General features: G+C 41.6%; 1 pseudogene; it reads left to right on the top strand.

Moving 5' to 3' along the window:
* The first annotated feature begins 2,016 nt into the window (after positions 1–2,016).
* Positions 2,017–14,094, top strand: part of LOC127452675 (dynein axonemal heavy chain 11-like) — a 181,541-nt pseudogene continuing 169,463 nt past the window's right edge.

Here is a 14,094-nt window from a genome sequence, read left to right as displayed (position 1 = left end):
ATTGAGGGCCGTTGTCTTTCCCACATGTCCTTTATCAGAAGTAATGTAACGAGCACCCTCATTTGTCTCCAGTTGTTACAAGGAATAAAGTCAGCGGTGCTTTTCGGCCGTCGGCGAGGCCGAGATTGGGAGAAGATTAATATAGTGCCTCTCGTCTCTCTCCTCTTCCGCTCTCTGTCTGCTCTGTCGCCTCTTGTATCGCTGCGTCGGAGATGAGCCGCGCTCCCTCGCGGGCCCCTGTTTAACCTTCACCGGCTCATCCATTATAGTACACCTCCACGCGGGACGTGTGCTAAGCACGCTCGTCATGCCTGCACTGGATTGATGGTGGAAGAAAACCATTGCATAATCTCAATTTTTTTCAAGATCATTTTTCACCTCCTGCCTCTGCTGGTTGTTCTGATGTGGACTCATCTTTGAAGTGGAGAAGAGAGTGGGTGTGTTTGTATGGGTGTGTGTAACCTTCATTTATCAAATATGAATTCAAGCATGTTTATGTAATATACGTATGCTCAGTGTATGCATGGTTGCATGCATGTGAAAATTGCTCAGCAATTCCACATGAACCACTTTTCTGAAACACAGTAAAAAGTGGTAACATGCAATTGTTACATTAAGGAGCTCTTTTAACCTGATTTAACCCTTAATTTTGGTGGTGTAACCTTATGTATTCAGGTTGATTTAGTGATGTTAAATAATATTTTTGACTTAAATCAAAGCAGTTAATTTAGATGTTACCACAGGAAGCACTTTTTAGGTTAAATTTTTTTTAAACAGTTTAGGCAACTGTGTGACATATTGGGTCTGATTTTGGGTAAATAGATATTTTTTTATTATTATTATTTGAATTGATTTCAAAGAATATTTGAGCAAAAATATGCAGAATATATTTCATTACATTATTAGGTACAATGGGGCTAAAGGCACACTTTTGTAAAGATTTTGACCATATTCTTTAACCTTGCTTTAAAGCCTCCATAAACAATATATATATATTTTTATGAAGAATGTTCAAAGTGTGCTCACAGTGACTGATCCAATCACAATAGAAATTAATATCTTTATAGAATACTTGAAATGTTATGAACTTCCAGTTGTAATTAAAATTATCAGAAAATGGTGCACCATTTTTCTCTTATTTTGAATATGCGTTCTCTTATTTTAATTAAGCATTATCTTAATCTGTTACTAAAAAAGCAACATCTTGCTGTCTCAAATGTATTAAGTACTATTTTGTACTGTAACTGTTGCGCCTACGTCAGCACTATATAATTTCAATTTTATATATTTTTTGAGAGACTAATTTTTCTCAGGGCTGTTTATTCACCAGTCTTGGCACATAGAGAGCAGATCAGACCCCCTGAGAAGCAGCCATCCAAAAAGTGTCTATGTACCCATTACAAGTGACTCTTGTCATGCATTGAATCTTGAGAGTCTCAGAAATACACAGACATTCTTCAGTGAAGCTTGACAATAGGACCCCCGAGAGATGAACTGTTCCTGCCAATGCCAATCACTGATCTGAATGAATAATGGTGCATCTAATTCAGAAAAAGCACAATCTTATTTAAATCTACTTTTCAAATATAAACAATAACTTCTACATATGTGCAGAGCCTGGGATATATTTTGCAAATCATTTTTGCAAGCACCTGTATGACAATTTTCATGCTATTGTACTTTTGAGATTGAATCCCCAAATAGGGCAGATCAAATCCAAATGCAACTCCCTCATGCACTCTCTCATAATCCTGTAACAATCGGTGCTTGTGTTCAGTAGATTATTTATGAACATCACCAGCATGTGTTTAGTTAATCACAAGGACAAGCCCCCTCAAGTGTTTGTGGAGAAAAAGAGAGAGCAAGAGCTGTGGCATGTAATACTTGTTTAATTCCCATTGGATGCGCTTCTTATCAAATTAAAGAGTGTGGGGGTTCTGTCAGGACTGACGCCCGTCCCTTTGGACTGGGCAGCATGTGTAAAATCAGCCAACAAGAGAGTCAGGGTGGTGGTGGATGGGGATAGGGAGTGCCACACAGCATTGCACGCCCCTGTCACATCACTCCCCCTCTCCCAGCGCAGTTGTGCTCCCGCCTCGGGGTCAGCTGTCCCAGTGCACCGGCTATAAGGACTGGCACAGGGAGACAGGGGCCCACTACATCACCCCCAGCTGGGAGACTTATTACTGCCACCCCTCCTCACCTGGCCCAACCATTCATAACATCATCAGCCTATTAAATATTCATGAGGGGAAGGAGAGGAGGGAGGTGGATTGGCTGGTGGGGAGAGGAGGGGTGGGGTAAAGGGGGTTTGATTCTGCAGGTGGCTGTTAGGTCTGTAATTGGTCCCTACTTGCCTCAGCAGCGTAAAATTGTTTTCATTATGTATTCACACACAGGCAAGATCCCAGGCCCCATGAGAGCTTCCCACAGGGGCCTGAGAAAGAGAGAGAGAAAGTGAGAGAAATTTCCCTCAAACACGCTCCAAATTTGCAAAACTCGAGAAAGAGGACAGGAAGAGGGGTTTATAGAGAAAAAAATAGAGTGGAGGAAGAAAACAAGATGGGGAGGCTAACAATTAACAAGCTATGTTAGAACAAAAGCAGACAAATCAAAAAAAAAAAAAAAAAAAAAGAGTGGGATGAAGAGAGAAAGAGGAAGTAAAATAGAGAGAAAGACAGAAGAAAAACAGAGTGAGATTACTTAAAAAAAAATAAAATATCAATCTAGATGGGGGGGGTTGGGGGACATTATCCCTCACCCTTGTGGCCCTTGACAACATCCATAGTCACCGGGGCAGCAGTTGGGTGGGAGAGGAGGGGATGACAGGGGAGAGAAATCAAGAGAGAAAGAGCGAGAAAGAGAGAAACGTTTCCACCTGACTGGAGTTCCCATGGTTTGCCATGCAAGAGGGTAAGCAGGTTTCTGCAATAAACTCGGCCCATTGTCCCCCTAGAAAGGCCAGTCAGGTCCCTCCATTTGGATTCAAGAGTGTCTCTTTCTCTGCTCCTGCACTGAACTAATCACCACCGTACTTTGTTTAATTGCAGCCAAAGGGAGAGATGCGTTCAAGAAGTCATTCTGATCCCACACACCCCCTCTTGTCCATTTCCTACCCCCGCCAACCTCTCTCTCTCTCTCTCTCTCTCTCTCTCTCTCTCTCTCTCTCTCTCTCTCTCTCTTTCTTCTCTTTTTCCTTTTTATTGAGTTGCACAGTTATGCAAAGACAACAAACAGGACTGTGGATTGAATGTGGTTATGGTTGAGGAGGTGGAGTAGATAAGCACCGGAGGCGATTGCTTACAGCGTGCAGAAATGCTTCCTCCTGTTGCGGGTATGTATCAGTGATCAGGGAGAATTTAATAGGTGTTGCTGAGGGCCATTGTGTGTGTGTGTGTCAGGGCTGATGTACGACACAGAAAGGACGGCTAATAGCGCAGACTACTAGAGTGGCGAGTGGCCGGTAAGTCTGTTGGGCAGGAAGCTCACCATAATCAGGTGCCTGTCAAAGCAACAATAATGGACTTAAATTCACTGCACCTCATTTAAAAATGGACATTCAGAGAGTGAAGGTGCAGGGCTTTGTGTGCAATGACTCTGGGGTCAGTCGCTTTGTGGTGTGTGTGTGTGTGTCTGTGGAGGATGGGATAGGATTTATGAGACAGGACCTCCACTTTACACATACACACTTTTACATATTTTGTCCCAGTGCATGAAGAAACCAAATAGTGCTCTTTTTGGGCTGGCTTTTACTCTTCATTAGATAAACACTAAATTGTGTCTCAAAGATCCCCCGTTTTCCTCTCTAGGAGGAAGTGAGCACACCTGAACCAAACAAAAACTTAAAACAACATTTGAACATCTACCATATATTATGAATGGCATACATCAGAACAGGCATTATAATAAATGATAGGACACAAATGTCCTGTTTTGGATGGAGAGCAAACCACAACACTCGAAGCTGCGTAAGTTGACATTCATTAACTACATTGGTTAACCTGAATTAACAATGAACAAACCTTTTTACAGCACTTTTTAATCTTGTTTAAGGTTAATTTCAACATATACTAATACATTTTAAATATAGGAAACGTTAACATTAATTAAGGCATTATGAACTTACATGAACCAAAATTAACAATTGTGTTTTTATAAATTAACATTAACCAACTTTAATAAGCTGTTTTAAAATATTCTTCATTGTTAGTTCATGATACATCATTAAATTACTAATGTTAACAAATAAAACCTTATTGTAAAGTGTTGTTACCAAACAAATACAGTATTAAATCATTAATAATTAAGCAATATCACATTACAATAAGCAACATCATGTTGATATTCAGTATGCCAGCATTCTGGCTCAAGTTAATATTGAGTAATGCACAATTTACACATTATATATCCAGTTAGTTTATCTTCATTGCTCCTCCAAAGAAAATAGTTCCAAAAAATAAATAAAAATAAAAATAAAAAACAAGATCAAACTAGGACTGAAATTTGGAGGATGATTAATTGAATTACAAATAATCACAATTAACGAATGAAGTGTCTGTTTCAGGGCTTTTCACAATTAAAATTCCTTTATTTGGACAGTAAAATGTGATTGGAATTTGAAGTGCACAAAAATCGGAGTTAGAACCAACAAATCTCAATTAGGCATTTATGTAATAATCGCAACAGCCCTAGACCAAATTTTGTGTGCTGCTAAACAACTGCACAGATTGCTAACTGGTCTGGCCTTCACAAACACAGACAAGAGGAATGATACAAACACAAGTGTCCCAGTCAGAACGTTCACATGCACAGTTTTAATTGAGTGACTGAGGGGTTTTGCATATTTGAGCTATACAGTCTTCATCTATCTGTCCAAGTACACATGACACAATGCATAATCAAATATTTGAAGCAAAGACTAGCTGAGGTGTTTGGAGCATCTTCTGGATCATGCGTAAAATGTTCTGATTAACTTGCATACTGGTTAAAGCAGAGCTGCATTATCTACGCAGGTCTCTTGGTAAGACTTTGCAAAAATCTGATAAAATTTCAGTCAGACTAAAGCGTTTACAAGACCAGGGCTTGACATTAACTTTTTGGCTCACCAGACACTGTGGCTAGTGGTATTGCAGTCACTAGCCACTCAGCATTTTCACTAGCCAAAATTCCCCGCCCCAGAAAAAGTGATAAAAGTAGCTAGAGACTGTAACTGCATGCATTTGTTTGGACATTTTATTTTAACAAGAATGATATAAATTCAGCAGCACACAGGCCTAATGATTTATGTAATCTCTTAGAATATCTGAAGGTAAACATGTCCAGTTAGAACAGGAGTAGGATAGAACAGGAGAAAAACTTTGTCAAGAATTTGTCCATAGAAGTCCAGATTTTAACCCCTTTTAACCCTTTAAACATTCTAAATAATACTTGCCTTCATGAAATTTTACTATTGTTCTTTCATTTTTTAACAGTGGCATTTGTAATAATAAGACCATTACCACAGGTCAGACCATGGATGGCTCCACATTACTGTGGTTAGGATAATGTAAATAGTCTTTCTAAAAATATAAATTATAGTGTTTGTTATGAAAAACTAACAGCCTAAACATGTTTAGAAACCTTAACTACAACTTTCATAGTTAATAATTCTGTGGAGTACAAAAGGAGATATTATGTAGATTAACACGATGGGAGAAAGGTGCCATCCATTGTTCCTAGCAGGCTACTCTGCCTTGTAGGCTACATTTGGTTAGGATTAGGGTGGGTGCGAGGTTAGGGCATCTGCTGCCTGCCAGGAACACACCGTGGCACCTTTGTACAATCAAAATCAGAATCAGAATGAGCTTTATTGCCAAGTATGCTTACACATACTTGGCAATAGACACTTCTTGGTGACAGAAGCTTCCAGTGCACAAACAATACATAAACAAGACAGAGATGATAATAATAATAATAATAATAATAATAATAATAATAATAATAATAATAAAATAAAATAAAAACTTAGACTTAAACTCAGTCACCATTCACTTTTATTGCACCCTTTTCCATGGAAAATGAATCTTTTTTTTTCCATTCATGGAAGAAAGAAAGTCCTATGTGTTTGGATTAAGATAAAAGTGAGTGAATTATGACGACATAATTAATTATTAATAATAAATATTAAGTCTTATAGATTTGCCCTAATTGATTTAATATGCATCTAAGCCAGTTACCAGTTAGTGTTACTGCAGTAAAAACATTTTAGTTTGGATGATGGTGTGTATTATAAAAACCTAATCGATGATGATGCATGACATACTGATGTCTCTTTACCTCGTCAGTTCTGATTATAATATAGGGGCTGTCTAGCAGTTTGAGAGGTTTGACTTCCTCCATATAGCTCTTGCTTCAAATTACAATATTCTAAGAATTAGAAGTAGAATTAGAAGTTGAGTGTAACATCCGAGGTTGTTACCATTCCTACCAACCACCAGAGGGAGCCCTCTCCCGAATACTAACTCTGTACCTTTTCTTCTTTGGTGATTTCCTGTTTGAACTATATAAATACCATGCTGTTTCATTTTGACTTTGTGAAGTATTGCCAGTTTACCCTGCCTTACCAAGTGTTTTTCCATTGTCATTGCTGATTGTTCTCTTGTTATGACCATTGCCTGTTTTCCTGGATTTACTGCCTTTGGATACCCCTTTGTTTTGTTTGCCTTGTTGGACTGTCTTTTTGGTTTATTGGATTATACTGCCTGCTTAACATCTACCTCTATTTGCCTGCCGATTTGGATTGTTTGCTTGTGTACTTTAATATACTTCCTGCACATGGATCCTAACACTGTCTCCATGGCCAGTTCGTAACAGAATACTTCGCCAAACATGGATCCAGCAGAAGTTTCACAGCTCCAGGCCGCATATGCGCACCAGTGCGAGGTATTAAGGGGTTACCAAGACCAGCTGAACAACCTACGAGCTGCCAACGAATGTTTGACACAATACATTCACTCACTGCTAGCTCCCCATGCTAAACCGGTAAGCTTTGCTCTACCTGATAAGTTTGATGGTTCTGCTGAAAAATGCCGGGGTTTTTTATGACAATGCAAGGTATTTTTCTCAAATCAGCCTGAATCATTTGATCAAGGCACCAGGAAATTTTCTTTTTTGGTGTCACTGTTTACCGGCAAAGCTCTCAATTGGGCCTTCGCTGTTATATGGGATAAAGATACTCAAATCCAGGTTTCATTTGATTACTTCGTTCAACAAATCCACGAAGTCTTCGAATATCCAGTGGGTGGCCAAGATATCTCTGTTCAGCTACTTCATCTACGCCAGGGTCATCGATCAGTAGCGGATTATGCAGTTCTGTTCAGGACACTAGTGGCTCAGAGTGGGTGGAATGATGTCGCTCTGAAGACTGTTTTCCACGAAGGGCTTAATCTGAAACTTAGGACGGAACTGACCTGCAAGGGTGAAGGTACGAGTCTTTCTGAATACATAACTACTGCCATAAAGATTGATAACCTACCTCAGAATGCTTCACGGCCTCAGTTTCGCTTCACCATGAATTCTACAGTCTCAGTACAGGCCCAGGCATCCACTGATCAACTTGCAGCTCCACAGAGAAGCAAGGCCTATGCATTGTCATGCCTGAAACCCTCGCCATGGAGAATTACATTGAGGAAGCCCTTGCCTCTGGTTACATCCATCCCTCCACCTCCCCAGCTGCTGCAGGTTTCTTTTCGTAGAGAGGGATGGAGGTCTACGTCCCTGTATCGACTATCGAGGCCTGAACTCTGTTACCATAAAATATCGTTTCCCATTACCACTTATCCCCTCAGCCCTTGAACAACTCCGTGAAGCCAAGATCTATACCAAACTTGATCTAAGGAGTGCTTATAACCTCATCAAGATTCGAGAAGGGGATGAGTGGAAGACTGCTTTCATCACCACCAGGGGGCACTATGAATATTTGTTCATGCCATATGGACTTGATAACGCCCCCTCAGTTTTCCAATCCTTTATCAATGAAATATTCAGAGACTTACTGAATCCTTGTGTGGTGGCCTACATTGACAACATCTTCATCTACTCACAAAACATGGAACAACATATCCAGCAGGTCAGGACCATCTTATCACGTCTCCAGGAACACCAACTATTTGTCAAAGCAGAAAAGTGAGTTCCACACCTCTCATACCACTTTCCTGGGTTACAATATCAGCCATCAAGGTGTGGAGATGGATATCTCAAAGGTAACAGCAGTCACCGAATGGCCTCGATCTTTTAAAATCAAGGAACTACAGCGGTTCCTGGGCTTTTCCATCTTCTATCGCCGTTTCATTAGGAATTACAGTACAATTGCAGCACCGCTCACGTCGTTGCTCAAGGGAAAGCCAAGCAAGTTGCCATGGAACGATGCCACATACCAAGCCTTAATATCCCTCAAGTCAAGCTTCCTGACCACTCCAATACTGAAACATCCTGACCCCAATCTTCCCTCCATCATTGAGGAAGACACTTCAGATTGTGGGATTGGAGCGGTCCTGTCACAATGTCATGGAACACCAGGCAAGCTTTACCCTTGTGCCTTTTTCTCCAGGAAGTTGAACTCAGCTGAACGTAACTATAATGTGGGGAATAAATAATTACTTTCCATGAAAGTGGCACTCGAGGAATAGCGTCACTGGTTAGAGGGGGCAGTCCACCCATTCCAAATTATCACCGATCACAAGAATCTTGAATGTATCAAGGCAGCCAAGAGACTGAACCCACGTCAAGCACGATGGTCATTGTTTTTCACCAGGTTAAATTTTACAGTCACTTACTGTCCTGGCAGCAAGAACAGCAAGGCAGATGCACTATCACGCAGACATGATCCACCTCACCTCCAGCCTCACCCTGGGTCCATCCTGCCACCATCTCTCATCATAGCACCAATTAGCTGGGACATCATGGAGGAGATACAACGAGAACAACAGCATGAAACGTCACCACCTAACTGCCCCCCTACCAAGCACTACGTACCCCAAGCTCTACGTCAGAGGACTATCCAATGGGTCCACACTTCCCTGAGCACAGGACACCCTGGTATCCAAAGAACTGTTACCGTGGTATGTAATTCTTTCTGGTGGCCATCGCTGATTCATGATGTGACTATGTTAAGTCTTGTCAGGTGTGTGCCCAATCCAAGAACCCCAGAGAACTGCCCACGGGGTTGCTTCAACCACTGCCCATACCACAAAGACCATGGTCTCACCTGTCCATTGACTTCCTCAATGTGACCCATGGATATACTACCATTCTGGTAATAATTGATCGATTTTCTAAATCATGTAGACTTGTCCCTCTCAAGGGTTTACCCACTGCCATGGAAACTGCTAATGCTTTGTTCCACCAAGTGTTTAGGATATATGGATTACCAGAGGACATCGTGTCTGCTCAAGGTCCACAGTTCACGTCCCGAGTTTGGCAGGTGTTCTGCAAACAACTGGACATTAATGTGAGTCTCACCTCTGGTTATCACCCTAAGGCCAATGGACAGGTGGAACGTCTAAACCAAGAGATTGGCAGATATCTTCGAAGCTATTGTAGCTGTGAACAGGAGAATTGGAGCGACTTCCTGCCCTGGGCCGAATATGCACAGAATTCCCTCACTCATACCTCTATGGGTTTAAACCCCTTCCAATGCGTGCTGGGCTACCAACCCCCGATGTTCCCTTGGTCAGGAGAACCTTCTATGGTGCCAGCGGTGGACGATTGGATTAGGCGATGCGAGAGGGTGTGGGACAGCGCACATGTCCGGCTACAGCGAGCGGTCTGAGCACAACGCTTCCAGGCTGACCGATGGAGGTGCCCCCATCCCAACTATCAGCCAGGACAGAGGGTCTGGTTGTTCACAAGGGATCTCACGTTGCGGCTACCCTGCAGGAAGCTCAGTCCAAGGTATGTGGGCCCTTTCAGAATTATCCGTCAAATAAACCCAGTTACTTACCATTTAGAGATTCCTGCTAATTACTGCATTTCTCCTTCCTTCCATGTGTCCTTGCTGAAACCCATCCACCCGGCATCTGGCTCTGGAATCACGGATTCTGATCCTCCACCTCCATTGGAGGTAGCTGGAGCCCCAGCGTATATGGTCAGAGAGATCATGGACTGAAGACGACGAGGGAGCCAGATGCAATACTTGGTGGATTGGGAGGGCTACAGATCAGAGAGATCATGGGTAGCCGCCAAGGACAAATTGGACCCATCCCTGATCCAAGAATTTCATCATGCCCATCCTAATCGTCCAGCACCACAACCAAGGGGACGTCCCAGTAGAAGAACACCAGGAGTTGTTCGTGGGGGGGTTCTGTAACATCTGAGGATGTTACCCGTCCTACCAACCACCAGAGGGAGCCCTCTCCCGAATACTAACTCTGTACCATTTCTTCTTTGGTGATTTCCCGTTTTAACTATATAAATACCTTGCTGTTCCATTTTGACTTTGCGAAGTATTACCAGTTTACCCTGCCTTACCATGCGTTTTTCCATTGCCATTGCTGATTGTTCTCTTGTTATGACCATTGCCTGTTTTCCTGGATTTACTGCCTTTGGATACACCTTTGTTTTGTTTGCCTTGTTGGACTGTCTTTTTGGTTTATTGGATTATACTGCCTGCTTAACAACTACCTCTATTTGCCTGCCGATTTGGATTGTTTGCTTGTGTACTTTAATAAACTTCCTGCACATGGATCCTAACACAGTCTCCATGGCCAGTTTGTTACATTGAGGAAGATTCTCAGGAGAATTCAAACAGGTTACATGTTTGTGGTCTCCACCGGCCACCGCTAAATTGAGTTTGGCTCTGTGCTGTCCTAGAGCTCTAGCGATCTTCTCTCTGGAGCACGCTGTTGCGCACTGCATCAATTTGCACGAAAGCATGCTTCATTTGCCCAACAGAGATGCACGTGTCAGATGAGAAGCATCGCTGAACATGAGATGAATACAATTAAATTAGCTTTGGCTGCGGCCACCTGACAAAGTGGCTAGTAAGAGTGATGGAGTTACCAGCCACTGCCTATTTCTACCGGGATCTGGCAGTTGGCCAGTGTCAATGTCAAGCCCTGTACATGACTTATCTTTTTAGTCCATATGAATTTAAACTTTTAAAGTGCAGTAAACATACTGACTAAGTGTTGTCATAGTAAATAGCAGTACTGTTGAAAAGGTGCTTGTTCAATCCGATTAGAGGACCAGAACTAACTGTTGTATAATTCTGCATAAAGTATCTTAAGTTAGCGTTACCCTGCGTGACATAACTCAGGTGTCATGACTTACCATCACCCAGCACAGCAGGAGTCTACCACACAAGACTGTTTTTGGGTCTGTGGCAGTTCTGCTGGGGAATAACCCTCCTCATCTGCCCAGCATGAAGGAGACCTTTGCAGGGTGAGGTGCTCAAATCCTGTCTCACTAAAAGACTCCCCAAGTGACCCCGGGCAACTCATTTAACCCCTCACTGTGCCGGCAGCCCTGCTAACACAGGGGATTTCACCGCTTGATACACTTTTGGGGTTCCACCCAGACCAATCCATTGACAAGAGTTTAAATATCTGAGCCTGCTGGGAAATCCTTCATGAAAGGCATCTCTCTGGAATGGCAAAAGAGGGTATATAGCTGTGGCAGCTTATGTATTAGGGAAATATTCTGAGTTATAAGGGTAGTTCACTCAAAAATTATGTCATCATTTACATACCCTCATCCTGTTCCAAACCTGAAAGACCATTTTTTTTTCATTAGTGGAACACAAAAGGAGATGTTAGGCAAAATAACAGTCTCAGTCACCATTCACTTTCATTGTTTGGAAATTTTTGTTTTTATTTTTTTCTTTGAGTGAACTATTCCTTCAAGGTTTTTTCAGCACCTGTAAAAAAAACTCTTCATAAATGTTTTTAAAAACGTTATTCTAGATAAGATACGAAACATTTCCTCTCATTGTTGAAAGGTTTTCAAAAACAAGGGATTAATGGGACACAATTGCCATTCATGATGCTCTCTCTCTTAAGAGATGGGGGGATTTTGCTCTCTCTTTAAAGAGATAGGGGATTTTTGTATTGTTTGGGAAATTGGGCTGTCCCTCCCTCGCTCTCTTGACTTCTGTGGGGGCTGCCTGGCGGTTGGAACGAACCAATGATGGCTCTCCACTGGCCTGTGAAATATTGCATTCTGGTCCCATCACTCTCCCTCTCTCTTTCTAGCTCAAAGACTGTTTAAATGGTTGTGGTTTATTATTGCCCACTGAGCTAAAGTGATCCTCTGTCAGGCCTGTGGGGGTGTGGGGGGGGTCACCGGACCTGGCTTTCTCTGCAGGCGCATTTGCCGGACAGCTGTTCAGGCATTGCCTGACTTTTCATATGGATATGTATGGTAATGGAAGGCAATGGAGTGGGGATGAAGAGGAGGCAGCGTTAGAGCCCTCAGTCTCTTCAGCACGCCTCTAAAAGCTCCACAAAAGGAGCAGTAAAAAGGGGGCTGTGTCAGTGAAGCTCCCACTTTTTGTGGGCCTGAATTAGTTCTGCAAAAGCAATGAAAGTGATCTTTAGCTGTGAGACAGGGGAAGTCTGCCCACGGGACCTGGCGAACTCATTAGCACAAAAACGTCTAGCGCGGACAGATAATTGACTGAGGCAGATTCAACTATCACTCCCCCAGAGTCTGTCACAACAATTCTCTGATGCCGGCACACACACAGTACACCCCATGCTCACCCCTCCACCTTCAATGACATGATACAAACACATCCCATCACATTCCATTAACAGTTTGTGCTCTTTCCACCCGTCATTGCTGCTTTTCCTCCCACATTCTGATCTGAGTGCTTCGTCACTGTGGACATTTTACCCTGTGGCTTTTCCCTTATCCAGAGACAGTGGATTAAGATGAAACCGTAGCTGCTAGTACATAAGCCTCTTGCTGACAGATGATAATTGTCATAGTTTGGAACATCAGCGTCTGAGTGGATTTGTTCTGCTTTTGGCTATGTTCAGTGTTCAGTGGCCCAATAAAATGTTTGACTGTTTGGGACAAAAAAGTCACATTTAAAAATGTCTGAATGTCATATAACTTTTGTTTGTCATAAAAGCAAACAAATAATGCCACACCATTTCTCAAAAGTCATTTCTTTTTTCAGATTACTATTAACCAGTTCTCAAAGTGATTATAATGGGTACATGAAGTCAGTTCCCCATAAATTCACACACAGTGAAACCACAGGTGTAGTTTGTCACATTAAATATGGATGTTCCTCAAAGTTTGACAATCAATACGTTTCCAAATACTTTTGTCTTAATTTTGAACACAGTGAAATGTTTTGCTTGAAAAATGTACCCGTTTCATCTTTCTTCAAAATAAATGTGAGTTGGTTTGAAATGTTTAATATAATGCAAAGATATTCTGTTTTTTTTTTTTTTTTTTTTTTTTTGCTTGCTTGCTTGTTCATTATGTCTGTCCAGTTGATGTTTCACAGAATGTGACTCACTTGTGGTTGCATGTCCAAAAACAGTATTGTGGTTGCATTACATTTTGTTCACAGCCTTTTTCCCTGACCTCAGAATTGGGTAATTAAAAACCCAAAAGTTGCTAAATTTCCAGTCTAATGATTTTCTAAAAGTGTTGAGAGGCTGTTTTTTTTTTTTTCTTATCCTTTTTTTTCTTTCTGGTGAGCACAAATGACTGTGGCACACATGTTCAACCCCAGCAGAGACCTCTGCCTGTGCTCATCATAATGGTAGAACTGCTTCGAGGTTAAATTGACTGGAAAATGCTGTTTTAATTTTCATGTTAATTGAAATGGACCAATTGTTAATATATTCACAAGGCAAAAGTACCAAAATAAAATTTCTATCAAAATCAGACTGGCTCTTGATGGCAAATAACAATCAGTCAGTTTTATTACTTTCATTTTTCCACTGATTAAAATTAAAATCTTATCAGTACCCAGCTGTAGAGGTGACTGCACTATATACAACTCATTTTTGCTCACACATTCCCCAAGTCTGATAAGATAAATTAACTTAGATTTATTATTTCCTGCCAGAAACTGAAAACACACACACACACACACAC

The sequence above is a fragment of the Myxocyprinus asiaticus genome, chromosome 15, assembly GCF_019703515.2.
Source record: "Myxocyprinus asiaticus isolate MX2 ecotype Aquarium Trade chromosome 15, UBuf_Myxa_2, whole genome shotgun sequence".
Classification (NCBI taxonomy): Eukaryota; Metazoa; Chordata; class Actinopteri; order Cypriniformes; family Catostomidae; genus Myxocyprinus; species Myxocyprinus asiaticus.
Note: the sequence above shows the minus strand (reverse complement) of the source record. Positions and strands in the feature narration are given on the sequence as shown.